The sequence below is a fragment of the Mytilus galloprovincialis genome, chromosome 7 (genome assembly GCF_965363235.1).
Source record: "Mytilus galloprovincialis chromosome 7, xbMytGall1.hap1.1, whole genome shotgun sequence".
NCBI lineage: Eukaryota > Metazoa > Mollusca > Bivalvia > Mytilida > Mytilidae > Mytilus > Mytilus galloprovincialis.
Window position 1 is genome coordinate 63,940,563 of NC_134844.1, and position 14,682 is coordinate 63,955,244.

The following is a 14,682-nucleotide window of genomic DNA, read 5'->3' on the forward strand; positions in this document are numbered from 1 at the left end:
ACCGTACGCATGTTATTGTTAAGAATAAATGGTTTTCTTAAGGTATAACTACATAATTGATCACCACAGAAATGGAAACGTAGATAAAACTATAGGACAGATAGTCATGTGATAACTGTATACATAGTTAAAGGCAATCAAAATAGATAGCACACTGTATATAAAGGTGATTTTTACTGTATACACATTTAAAAGCAACCAAAATCTATAGCACACTTTATATAAAGGTGAGTGTTGAACATTTAAATGTATTGGGTTAAATTCTTCAGGTATATTTCATGCGTGTGGCTCCAATCAAACTGTTAAACTGACTATAAGTTCAGTTGACTATCTTGTTTGTGAAATTGTGTTATATTTTGATAATTGATGTCAACCATCTTAGATATAAGATATTTCTGGTGACACACGATTCTAAACGCGAGTTTGGCAAAAAAAAAACAATATTCCAAGTAGGTGATCTCATCAAAACGATGAAAGCTATCGAAAGTAGTTTTTCCTGACATTTTGTTAACTTTGTTAATGTAAATCTGAATTCGACAAAATACGCATCTTTTAGATCATCCCAAAACACAAAATACTACCAATCGAATTCCAGAGGTAAACCAATTTTAAAAACCAAACATTTGTGACAATCCACATTACATTGGGCAAAACAGAAAATCATTCCTACGAATGGTCAAACCTGAATGAAAGAATTGCCACAGTTACTAGTACACTTGACATTTTGAGGGACAACATTTATCGTGGAATACAATCACCCAGCCACTTTGAAAATGTTGTTCCTGAAACAATAGATAGACCATCGACAATTGCCAGTGACTGTGATTGTAATTTGTTAAAAAAAAAATATAAATTTAGAATTGGCGTTTGTTACTTTTTGTCACTTTTTTTCTGTGTGGATACATCGATGAAACGACTAAATTATCACTACACTTATTACAATTATAACGTATCTATATTTAGGTTTTTTTTGTAAGTCCCGTTTTTTTCTATTACCAGCTGAAGTATACTGCATTTCATTTTTTGTTTATATTTGTTTTGTGGTCGAAAGTGATACGATATTCAGTGTTGATGTAGTTTACAAATCAAACTTACGATTTTTAAGATCAAATTTACAAAAAAATAAAAATTGAAAAGCAATCTTATCCTTCTTTGAATCCGTTTTGTAATATTGTCTTAAATACACAAATAAAATATCTAGTTTTGTTGGGGCAGAAATACGGTGGTGTTTTGTTTTAAAAAAAATAAGTCACTAGCAAAATAAATATGAGAAGATTTGGTTTCAGTACCAATGAGAGAACTATCCATCCAAGTCACAATATGTAAAAGTTAACCAATATAGGTCAAAGTGCGGTCTTCAACATAGAGCATTGGATCATACTGAACAGTATACACACACACATATATATATATACACTGTATTTATAAATACCTCATTTGCAAATGTTAAAAATGGTGCTTTTGTTAGTCTTTTTACGCTTCGAAGTATTTGATTTATCCATGATACTCTCCTGAACTGAATTTGTTGCCCTTTTCACCCTTTTAGTTCACCATTGTCACTTTGGATCTTTTTATAGTTTCTTTCTTAAAATCTTTGTATCTCAAAGAACCTCAAAAACTTTTATGAAAAAGGATTTTACCAAATTAAATTGTTGGAAAACTTGCTTACTATGAATCACGATGAATATATATCAAAATCGAAAGGTTTTGTTCATTGTTGAAGGCCGTACGGGAACCTATCTATGTCATTTGGTCTCTGTGTGGTTGTTTCATTGTCAATTATTTCTTCTTATTTTTATATGTGCGGGTAAAAATCAATTACAAAGCAAACATATTAAAATTATACCTCAAGAATTATTTTAAAAACCCATTTACAGCACAAAATCAAAATTGAACAAAGCAAACGTCTTTACCCGTTGTGAAACTCTATTCGCCCCACAATAAACATTTTGTACATTCTAATGAAGAATTTTGAAGATCGCCTATCAATACAATTTTAAAAGGTTAATAATGATAAAAAAAATATTTTAAAAGGTTAAGACTGTAATTTTAACCCAACTATTGCAGTAAAACTATTAATTTTAAAGGTTCATCTTTTTGATAGATGGGTAAAACAGATATTCAGTCTTCTTTAGGCGTAGATCAATGAAATGTTATAAAGGTCATATTTTTTAACGTTTGATTTTTAAGTTGTTCAGGCAAACATGTTGATTTACCGCTGTCAAAAACGCTAGTCGTAGAAATACACATTCTAATAAAATAAATTCGTATGAAAAAGGTTTGGAGTTATGGAAAGCAATTTCAGTGTTTTGATCTCATATATATACAATCTTGACAATGGTTTTAATAGAATAAACAATATCAATTTTACTGCGCTATATTATTATTTGATTTATAGTGTGACTTCAGGATGATGATCGATGTCAAATTTTTTGAAAATCCAAAATCTAATACAGCCGTCAAATGGCTGAATTCACCGAAAAATAGCAAATAGTTACTGAACTGCTCTCATTGCATTTTGAAGAAAATAACAATTTATGCTATTTCAGTCATGAAAAAATGTGTTGATTCTTATATTTTCAACAAAGAGACATATGCTCTATCTAATCATTGTTAAAGCTATGATTCATTAGGACAATGGTTAATAAATCCTTATTAAAAGTTAAGCTAACTCTAAACATAGAACAACTGCAGAAGATGTTACCCTTGCTAACATTTTTGGTGAATATAAAAAGAAGAAAAAATACACAAACATACACAATGATATTGCAACTCAGAACATTTCCGAAAAGTACATACAAATAAAACATATGATCATGTATACAATTTTTGTACATATACTTATGTTATTAGTACATCTGTATAAGAATTTTGAAATTATGTTAGACTTTTATAAATGAGAGACGAAAAATACATGAGGGACATTCAATCTGTTAGTCAAAATTCGAAAATAAACTGACAACGCCATGGCTGAAAAAGAAACAGACAAACAATAGTACACAAACACAACATAGAAAATAAAGACTTATCAACACGAACCCTACCAAAAACTGGGGGTAATCACAGGTGCACCGAAAAAGAAAGCAGACCTTGCTCCATATGCGGCACCCGTCTTACTGCTTATGTTAGTACAAACTCGCTAACAAGTTTAATTCGGTAGGTTACATTCGTTTATTAGCAGACGGGATTGTAGTAACGACATTAGGAACATATTCGCTATCATCTGTGAAATTTAGATTCCATAACAGTCAACCATCTCGTGATGGCGTCCATCAAATTAACGAAGCGGTGATTTCAACTTCATTATTTGGACATGTTGATTTAATAGCTTCTTTGTAAGCAAATACTCTATATCAATGAAATCATGACGTTGCAGCTAATAAAAGAAATTCAATAGATAAAAGTTTCATCCACGTATCACACTTAAATCAATTTTCTGTAATTATCTTTACATGTTATTAGGAAAATATAATATCGTGAGCTAGAAATAAGTATATTGCATACTTTTATAACAAAATATTTTTGATGAAGACTTTGATAAAACAATGAGTTCAATTGTAAGAAAATATGTGATTTTGGGAACCAATTTTTCAACAGAGGATTTGTATTAATATCTACCTGTTATTCATGTCGACTTCAAAGCATACAACCTATTCTGTTTTTTGTACCCTTTCTGTCAGGACAGATTTATTCTTTAAATATAAGACTGGATAAACTCTGAGAAAATTAATAAAAACGAGGAACTACTTTTTGAACGAATATCTCTTCATACGTATAATTGATTGTACAATTATTGTTTTTTTTTACGTTTTAAATACAATCATCATAAATAATAGGCATATTCAAAGTTACAAAGAGAAATTTCTGTTATTAATTCACAATTTAATGTTTGTGTAATAATAAATAAATAAGATAATCCCAGTGGATGACCACAAAAATATTGATCTCAATTATGACCCGTCTTTTTTTTATGATTCTTACCTTTTCATTAATTTTTGGGGATTTCATATGACGCCATGTGTGCGTATGTTTGGTATAAACACGTGTGGATAACTTAGCTAGGGTTATGTTCAAATTGCAGCCGGGATAAAACCGATATGTGATTGAATTAATATATTTATAAAGATAAAGTTAAGTAATGCTCGTAAAAAAAAACAATGTTTCAAAAATGTATATCGGTCATACTGACATGATCTAACATTGTTAGTTCAAAAATGTAGGAATCCAGTTTTTTTTTATAAAATGTTTTAAAAAAATTAAAACTCAGCGTAAAGTAAAATCGTTTTTCAGGTCACATAAATGATATTAATCGAACGTAATAGAAAGACTTATAGCAAGTTTTTTGGCCCGGAATATTTTCATTGTTTCCTACCTTTGTCTTTATTATCTTTGCATTGTTATGGATAGAAATACATACTTTTCTAAATATTTTAAACATGTATTGACGTAGCGAATTTATGAAGCGTTATTGGCATCCCATTTTTACTAGCATTCGATTTCTACATCCGTTTTTACATAAAAGTAGAAGATATGGTATGATTGCAAACTTTCCAAAAGAGATCAAATGACACAGAAAGTAACAACTATAGGTCACCGTACGGCCTTCAATAATTAGCAAAGCCCATACATAGTCAGCTATAAAAGGCCACAAAATGTTAAGTGCAAAACAATTCAGAAGATTAACATCCTTCTCTGATAGTGAGTGTTGAATAAAAAATACAATTTGGAAATCTAGATAACTTTCATCAAGAGTTTTGTTCAAAAACAAATATATCTTGGATTAGTTTCTATTACTGGTATCATTTATTTTAAAAGAGACGCGATGTCTAAAAGAAGAAAAAAATACATTAGTACTCAAAACGCCTTTAAGATTTGATCAAATCTCTAACCAATAATAGGTCTTTTAAAAACTCCTTTGCCAACTCATGAATTTCAGATAACTCCTGATATTTCAAAAATATTAAGAAATCACTTATTCAACAAATTAACTGAAACAAATAAGATCATCTTTTTCTAGAAAAGAACAAATTATTTTTCTAAACGTACTCTCACTCTAAAAAATAATTTCCTTGATATATGTAGAATAACATTTGAAAATATAGTTATGTAATCATAACAATCCGTGACTTACTCATGCTATATGCTCAAATCTAATTAAAAGAATATAAAAAGAAAAAAGAAAAATATTAAAACACATTATGTCATCAAATGAACTGAAAACGGAACGAAACTGAGGGAGTGGATTGCGCAAGATTGTCACGTTATACTTGCATCAGTCGCAGGGTGAATTTCAAAATAGGCTAAAGGTCATAATCGGTAAATGTATCGTGAAGACGACTTTTTTGGTTTCCAAATATCTGAGACCGTTTCAACAGGTTTTATGTGTGGTGAAAAAATATAAATCACCAATAAGTCCTCACCCATTTTTAGGAATTCGTGATTTTGAGCGTCACACAGGTAAAGTGTCGACTTAACTGTTCATCCACATTTTCTTCATGCTGTCACGAAAGAACGATTTTGAGCAAATACGAAAAACAAATTTCAGTGCAAAATTCCACTTTCTATAACAAAAAATAATCAACCATTTCATAAGTTATAAAATATAGCGATTCATTTCATGAATCTGATTTACAGCAGTTGTCGTTTGTATATGTAGTTCATACGTGTTTCTCGTTTCTCGTTTTTATATAGATTAGACTTTTGGTTTTCCCGTTTGAATGGTTTTACATTACTAATTTTTGGGGCCCTTTATATCTTGCTGTACGGTGAGAGCCAAGGTTCCGTGTTGAAGGCCGTACCTTGACCTATAATGGTTTACTTTTATAAATTTTTATTTGGATGGAGAGTTGTCTCATTGGCACTCGTGCCACATCTTTCTATATCTATTGAAAGTAATCTGAAAATACATGACTTTTGCAAACATCGAATACTTCGAACTATTCTCGAGAAGAAACTGACACTATTGAGACTTATTTCTTAATACAATCAACACAAGCTTATTGCCTTCAATTTTAAATGCAAAAAAAAAATGTGCCGGAATGTTGCTGAAGCAATTAGCGCAAACTAGAAACAAAGTGTTATCTCGGTTAAAATTAGCCCAAAATAACTTGGTACACTGCACCAGTGCCACGGTCTTCGCTGCATATTAATAATTCTTTCCTGTCTATGTTGTAGTATACAGCTCGTGGTGTGATCCAATTGCCAGGTTTGTCCAATAGGATCCTACTCTTCTTTCCATTTTGTGTTATGATAGAAAGATTATTAAATGTAGAACCTACAACTAACACGTCCTGGTTGTCAGATACAGTTATACCCAATGGTTGAATGATAGACTCATTGTGATACTCCTATATTTCTTGACCAGTCAGACTTAAGCAGTGTATAGTGTTCTTATGTTCGTTTGTGTAGTATATTCTATCCCTTGAGGTAGCAATGTTGCATAAGTGTTCGGTATCCAATGGCACCGTGTTTAAGATTTTCCCTGTAAGGTCTAACACAACTATTCCTATTGTGCTCTCCATAACATAAAGTTTTCCATCTGTGTAGGAGATTCCATGGCAATATTTTTCGAGGGTTATCGTCTGCACATGTGTGATGCTAAGATTTATAATTTCTATTTTGTCGTTAAATGCATAGGTAACAGCAATACGATTACCATCTATCAATGTAAGATGAAAGGGCGTACCAGAACAAGGAACATGGCTGACGTATTGCCCACGCTCGTTGTATTCCATTATTATTTTCGGTCGGAAACAGTTTGCTAACATCAAGTGACCATTAGGTAACATCAAACATCCAGAAACGCCTGACTCAATTTTTGGTCTCATAAATGTTACTTTCTGTTTTAGCTGTAAAGCCATCACTCGATTACTACTTCCTGACGGTAAATATATTTGTTTTTGAGCTTGATCAAGTTTTACGTCTTTAAATTCAAATTCAAATTTTCTCTCTGCGAGTTATAATATTCCAAACTGATAGATAGAGTTAAGTATTGAAGAAACGGAAGTGTCTATATCTATTTCAATGTCAAAACACGTAGCACTGTTTATTATGCCTTTGATAGATTTTATTTCCTCGGAAACATTTTTGTCAATTTCGCGAGTTCCAAGGAAGACTTGTATATCTGATGCCATTTGTTTCATAGTCGCCGTTTCTTCTTTTAGTTGACTGGGTTATTGATCTGCTAAATTCAAAAGATTTAGCATTTGGCCGTATGCTGATTTACAGACGGCAATTTTTGTAGAAAGACTTTGTATCAGCTTTTATTCCAAAATATCTAAATGTTTGTTAAGTTTTTCTCGTGTTTCTTGTATTTTTTTCTTGATACGACTTTCTTGATTGTCAAATTCCTTAACTATCATATCTTGGCTTTTGATACATCTCTCGACATTAGTTAACGCTCCATTTATGGTATCTTTTAAATCTGAAAGGGCAGATGACTCTTTAGCATCACTTGCAGCTTTGTCTAAGGACATCAGCTGAGGGCAACTTTTATGCTGATCAACGCAATCAAGGCAGATAGGTTTGTCGTGTTCGGAGTAGTATAAATCGTATCTTTTTCCATGTCCCACGCATGTTTGGTTTATAGAAACGTCTTTCATTTTGTGATAATCTGAAATTGATATCATCTTATGATTTCTGGACATCTTTGTAGATCTGTGAACCTTTTCGCATTCCTAGCAGAACCCCTCTTCACAATTAGAACACCATTTCTTTGCAATTTTAATGGAGTCCTCATATCCACATGGACCACAGATGATTGTGGCTGCCATTGTTCTGATAAAAAAAAATCGTTTACATTATTGCCTATATGAAATTTAATATTTGTAAATTAGTCAGAAAATATCAGTTAAATTTTAAAAAGATTTATCACATAAGTATTATCCACGCTTGACGCTTAATTCTCTTAACTTATATCAAAGAACGATCGCCGGATTGAAATTTCAATAGCAAATGAAGCTTTGCTTTCTACCTATTTTGATAGGAGCGTCACTGATGAGTCTTATGTAGACGGAACACACGTTTAGAGTATCAAATTATTATCCTGATACCTTTAATAACTATTTACACCAATGGGTTTGATTTGGAGATTGCCTTTTGAAAGAACGTTTAATTCACATGAAATCTAGGAATCTGACTTTCGCACTAACATCATCACATGGCAACGTTAATATTTTCCCTTTTTAAACAGGATATGTAAACGTTGCCAAAATACCTATTTAAACATTATAAGTTCCCCCTTAACTGTTTGTTACCTTTCTGTTTACAGTATGGAACCCCTAAGAGTCAAACAAAATGGCAAAAAGTTGTATAGCGAATATATAGATTGGAAAAAACAATTGCCAAATCTTAGATATATGTATTAATAGTAAAATTAAAGAATTTCTATGGTAATGTATACACAGGATTAAACATACCAAAAAATAGACTGCAAATAGTGCAATGGAAAATGGAAAATGTCACTTTATGTGATGAAAATTATAATAATGACACTTGAGCATTTATTTTATCATTGTAACAATGTTAAACTCTGTCACTTTTTAAATAACGAGGCACTAATTGAAAAATATATTATAATAGGAATCTGTACAGATAATTCGAATAATACAATACTTATCTATTTTAAATGGGCTATTTCAAAAATACGTAATAAATGCAAATTCGATTTAATTAAACTGAATATGCAGTCTATAGAGGCTTTATTAAAATTGCACATGAAAAACGAATTAAAACTACTCTTGCTACGTTTGTATTTTAATCGATATTTGAATATATGTCGTAATACATTAGTACTCACCAGATGTGCTTTATCCTTTGATAATCCATATGTATATTACAGAATAATTTCAACTTTTGTTCAATCACATCGATTATTTCCAATTCATATGATAACTATCATTTTTCTCAATCAAATATGAAGTTTTAAAGTTTTTAAAAATCAACACATGAAAGTCAGTGAACCGGATACACGATAATGATTATGCATTATACTGTGATGCTTAACAGATAAAATGGATTGCATGTTAAATATAGGAATGTAAAACTGTTGTAAGTTTAAACTCATTTTATGTTTTCACTGTTCAAGTGGGGCTTTTTAAAATAGGCGACCTGGACCCGGTTGCACGAACGTCAGTTAGTTTAACTAACTGTTAAGCCTTTAACTGCAAGTTACGTAACTATTGATTAAAAATCCGTTGTACAACAGTTAGTTACGTTTGAGTTTACTAATTTACGTTTAATTTGGTATTTAACAATCAGTTATGTTCGACCTCGCGCAATTTCGCGTACTTTTGGCAGACATGGCGTCTAAGAGAGAAAGGCAACCAAACTGGAGCATCTCAGAAATAACTCTATTACAAGAACTTGTAGAAAAGGATGAGTTCGTGTTAAAATCAAAGCAAACAAACACCATAACAAATAACAAAAAAAAAAGAAAAGTGGGCAGAAATATGTTCTAAAATTAACGCAATGGGACTTCAAAAAAGCAATGAAAGCAAGTAATATATAAATGGGGAAACTTACAAGAGAATGCAAAACAAAATATAGTGAAGTAAAAAAACAGAGGAAATTGACTGGAGGAGGGCCGGCACCAAAGCCACCATCAGCCGTGGAAGAAAAAATCATTGAAATGATGAAGGACAGGCCAAATTTTAGCGGAATATCCTGTGGTTTTGAGTCCACTATGCCTCCAGTGTTTGAGAGTACGATTATTTTATTATGCATATGCTAAATAACTTTATATGAAATATACAGATAAATGTATTAGCTAGCCAATCTTTCTTTATTGTCATGTATCTATTTGTTTTGTTCACAAACGCTGGGGTTACAGTCATTTTAATGACGTCACAAAATGCAAAATAACCACATTTTTTACGATTTCGAAAAAAAAAGAACTTACCTTTCAAATACTGGTTATTCCTTCTCTTTATATGTACTCAATCTAACAGAGCAAGCGATTATTGAACACACTAAATCCTTTTTTTCCTTTAGATTGCATGATTACAAGTTTGACGTTTTCTAAAATCATACATATGAACATGTTTATAGTCATTCTGACTTTTCACTGAATGTCTCGATTAAAAAGTCTGAATTTCCAGTAAAACTCGAGTGTATAATCCCACTCCAATGTTGACATTCTAATCATGCACACTTATGTGTGGATGGGGGTTTACAGAAAAGAGAATAATTGCCAAGAATGAATCACAGAAAGAATACGGAGAGAAATGGGCAAAATATTTAAAACAGAGAATAATGGGGAATAAAGAATAACTGCAAAAAAAAAAAAAAAAAAAAAAAAAAATGGGGTAATTTAATATACAAAAAAAACCAATGAATACATTTTGAATTAAACAGTACTTCAGCAATAATTACTGAAAAGCCATCATTTGAGGCTTAATTAATTAGGGCTATGCAACACAATCAGAGTTATAAACCAAAATCGACGAAAACAGACCTTTAAGAGAGCAACCATTTGAAAATCGGGGGGAGGGGGGCGTTGGTGAGGGGGGGGGGGGGGGGGTATGTGAGTGTTCGAGTTGGGATGGGATGGGAGGGGTGGGGTGGGATGGGTGTTTTTTTTTTAAAACAAAATAGTTTGCTTCTACAATTTTGGAAAAATTTCCGAAATTTAAAAAAAAATGTTTTTCCATCATAGTTTACTTGCTTCAACGGTATAATTGAAATAAAAAATTTGTTTTTGCCTTGTTGTGAAAGAAAATACTTGTTTTTCGCCAAGTGTGTCGCGGGGGTAAAATCCATACCCCCCCCCCCCCCCCACTTCTAGAAAATCAAATGGTTGCTCTCTAAGGGACCACAACTCAGACATCGTTACTTATGCTACCTATCTCTTATAATTGTTAAGATAATAGCCAAATAAACTCGGGGGGGGGGGACTAAACGGTGCCTGACTCAATTAATTTATCATATATACAACATATCATACCATCTTTCTTTTAATATACCACTTTTTACATTCGCTTGACTGTTTTTGCAGTTGGTCTGGTAGAGAAAGCTAAAAATATGCATGCAGAGATTCAGAGCTACTTAGAAAATTATACTGAAAGGTACAATTTACCCAGAGCAAATGATGTTCACCTTATACCTTTCTTGGAACCCTCAGTTGAGTCTAGTTACTCCGAAAACCAGATAGATGAGCTTGTGAACTTTCTTTGCTCAAAATATCCAAGCCTGCAAGATATTTCATTTCTAATACATAACATTGTACAGTTCATAGTTAATTACAGACAAGGAGGTAATATCCTTGTTAATGCGATCAATATCATATAATGGGTGGGGGGGGGGTCTCATCCCGATTTCTCGGTTTTAAAATTAGAAAATCCCGGAATCCCGGATATATTTTGTGAAAAATCCCGATCCCGATAAATGTATAATTAAGATAAGTTAAAATATTAGAAAGGTTTATTCCAATTATGGTCTCACAAGAAGCAAATTACAATTTTCAATCATAATTTAATATACATTTACAAGTTACACAGAACATTCATTGCATTCATTGAATACAACAAACAAACACCAATCACACAAATAGCCCCCCCCCCCCTCTTTGCCTGCACACAGGCACAGTGTCCACTATTCTAACCACGTTTCGGTATTACATTATCTACATTTGTTTCGGCCAAGATTTGTGAACGATTTAATACTCAAAATTCGTTTAATGATAAATAAATATATAAATGATGTATTATGATGTGTAAACATGTCCTTTTGATATACAACTTTTGTTTTGTAGGCACTCCAAATGGATCTTTTGTAGAAAGTGAACTAGACAACAGTCAACAGCCGTGTTTTAGCGCACGTGTTGGAGATGGCCAGACAGGCAGTGGTTCATCAATGTTTCCTGAAAGGTAAAGAACACTAGTTATTAAGCGCGGTCCTCGTTGAAGCAACAATTTGCTAATTGCTTTCAAAAATATAACACGCACAACAATAATACTGTATGTACATTTAGATTTTCGAAGAATGAATGTAAAACACTTCTCGGAATTTGAACTGATTTTTGATAGTTTTATGAAAACGTCAAAAAACATTTGTCTCAATATAGAATTATAAAACAGATTAACGATGAGTGATTTTTTTTAGTAGCTTCACATCAATACCAAGATCAAGCACAGACTCTACGTCCTCCATAGCACTTATTAGTTTGACAGAAGAATTTGCAGTCGAAGAAGATACCAGTTCTTCCAGTATCGCTAAAAAGCCAGACGGGAAAAGGAAAAGGGTTTCTCTTGGTGATTTGCAAAAACGATGCAGTATGAGGTAATTTTTTTTAGCTTTCTTTTCAAAAGGTAATCTTTTAATCTATAATTCCGATATATTATATATTATTATATTCGAAAAAATATTTTATATATACATATATATACTGTATACTCTATATGAGCCCCGAACACTATATTTAAATACAACAAATAACGATTGGGGCCTCGGTGGCAGAGGAGTCTATGTAGTTCGTCATGACTACTAATGATCACTAGCCTGTCAACACTGAGGTTGTGAGTTCGAATGTCACTGTGGCGGGGTGTGTATTACTCCCATCTTAATTGACAAGGATTGAAAAATAGCCAAAATGTGCTGAAAACGTCGTAAAACCCCAACCAAACAAACAGACAAACAACGATGTTTAATTTGATGTGAGCTGCCCGTAGCGTAATATAATTGAGCTGGCTTGATTATTATTATTAACATACAGTGAAACCTGTATTAAGAGACCACCTAAGGGAGAGCAAAAAAGTGGTCTCTAGAAACAGGTGGTCTTTAAATACAGGTTCAATTTAAATGAAATGCACTACTTGAGTATCTATAAATAGTGGCCACACAGGTGATTGCTTAATAAAGGTGGTCTCTTGAGCAGGTTTCACTGTGTATACTATATATATATATATATATATGTATACGTTTGAACGTTGTTTTAAATTTAGACTTATTTATATATATATACATTTATATAGAATTCAGTATATAACTATTAACGTTAACTTATCTTGTGTAATTTAAAACATTGTATGATACATGTGATAGTCACGCCTTGTTAATTTTACAGGTTCTTGAAAATTAGAGAAGTCAAGCGGATTTGTTGACCACTAAACTGAAGATGGAGATAAACAGAGAAAAGCTTGAAACAAAAAACTTGAAATTAAGAAACACTAAGCTTCGTTTAGAGATAAGGATGTTAAAACAGTCTGTTCAGAGTGAAGAGAATGCAATGTTAGCATTGTCAGCGGTGCAATCAGACAATTATTGTAGCTAGATATTAATTGAACATACAGTATTGATACTTTTAAATTTTATATGTTTTGTATTGTTCACCAATTAACCAAATTAGGATGAAAAGGGAATGAATGTGTTTTTTTAATGAGAGTGATGTATGGGTTTAAACAGTCATATTGTTTATATACTGTATTGATGTATGCCCTCACGGGCATATTTATGATTGAATAATAAAAATTTACTTTACGTACTTCAGAAATATGATGTGGTTATAAAGTTTCTTATTGTCCTACCATCCTCTGGACCAGTGTAGTTCATCTGACCAACATCTTCCTGATTTTCACCAGATTCATCATCTTCCATTGGCTCCCGGAGCATGATAGCTATGCTAACACCCTTTCTATAGTGCAACGCGTGCGGGTATGTGCTCTATTATATGCCTCTTGGGAAGGTGTAGCCGGATGTAGATATGGTGTAAGTAGGAACTTTGAGCATGGATAGCCACTGTAACCAAGTAAAAAAACGTCATCTATGGAACGGTGTCTAGTTTGTAGGTAGGTACTGACATCAGAGGCTCTGAACATGTGGCTGTCATGGGTACTTCCTGGCCACTGTGCATCAACGTTTATAAATTTTCCTGTTAAGATTAATTCAAAGGAAGCTTTTAATTATTGGCAATTCCATGATGGCGCATTACATAAGTTTAAGTTAATCAAACCACTACAATGAAACAGAATAAAAAAAGCGCGACATAGATGTAATGTCACGCCATAGGAATGAACCAATATATAAAAACTATTATCAAAAGGAACTACTTTACTGGTCTGACACTTAAGGCTGAAAAGGGATTTTTTTTTCACTTCAATGTTTGTCTGCCAGAATAAAAAAGGGGGTGATAACAGGGTCTTTTCATTTTTTGTTATTTTTACATGCTGAGATTAAATCATGAAAGTGTCCGATATATTGTGATAAATTGTTAATCTCCTTTGACGCTGTTTCATCTCATATTGAACGCAAAAGAAAGGCATGATAAAGTTGGCATTTCAATGTTTCTTCACATTCCTATGTTAAGTTAGAATTTGCCTTTAAACATTAGACTTGACACATTTGTGGCTCTAGATAAGCGTATATTCAGATATTTGTTTTTTTTTTTTTTACATTTACCTTCATGGTCACATACGCCTTGCACATTGATGGAGGGCCAACCTTTTTTATTAACGTAGGCGGGTTCATTCTCCGATGGGACTTGTATCTTTACGTGTGTCCCATCGATACATCCAATCACTTCTGGAAATAAACCTCCACGGAAGAAACCCTGCTTATTTCGATCCCTTTCTTCTTGACGTGCTGGCCATTTAATAAACTGGTCCTTCTTTGAGAGGAGAGCATTTGTTACATAATTTACTGCTCTACAGGCTGTGGCTTTATCCACACCCATCGTGTCTCCTATAATTT

At 32.5% G+C, this 14,682-nt stretch overlaps 1 long non-coding RNA gene across 1 annotated transcript; it reads right to left on the reverse strand.

Annotated features, from left to right (window-relative positions):
* Positions 1 to 11,562: 11,562 nt before the first annotated feature.
* LOC143081873 (uncharacterized) lies at positions 11,563 to 14,460 on the reverse strand. Its single transcript, XR_012980129.1, has 3 exons — positions 14,392 to 14,460; positions 13,479 to 13,864; positions 11,563 to 11,857 (listed from the first exon to the last, which is right to left on the reverse strand). It is a non-coding gene; the product is annotated as an uncharacterized LOC143081873 (long non-coding RNA).
* Between the last annotated feature and the right edge of the window lie 222 nt (positions 14,461 to 14,682).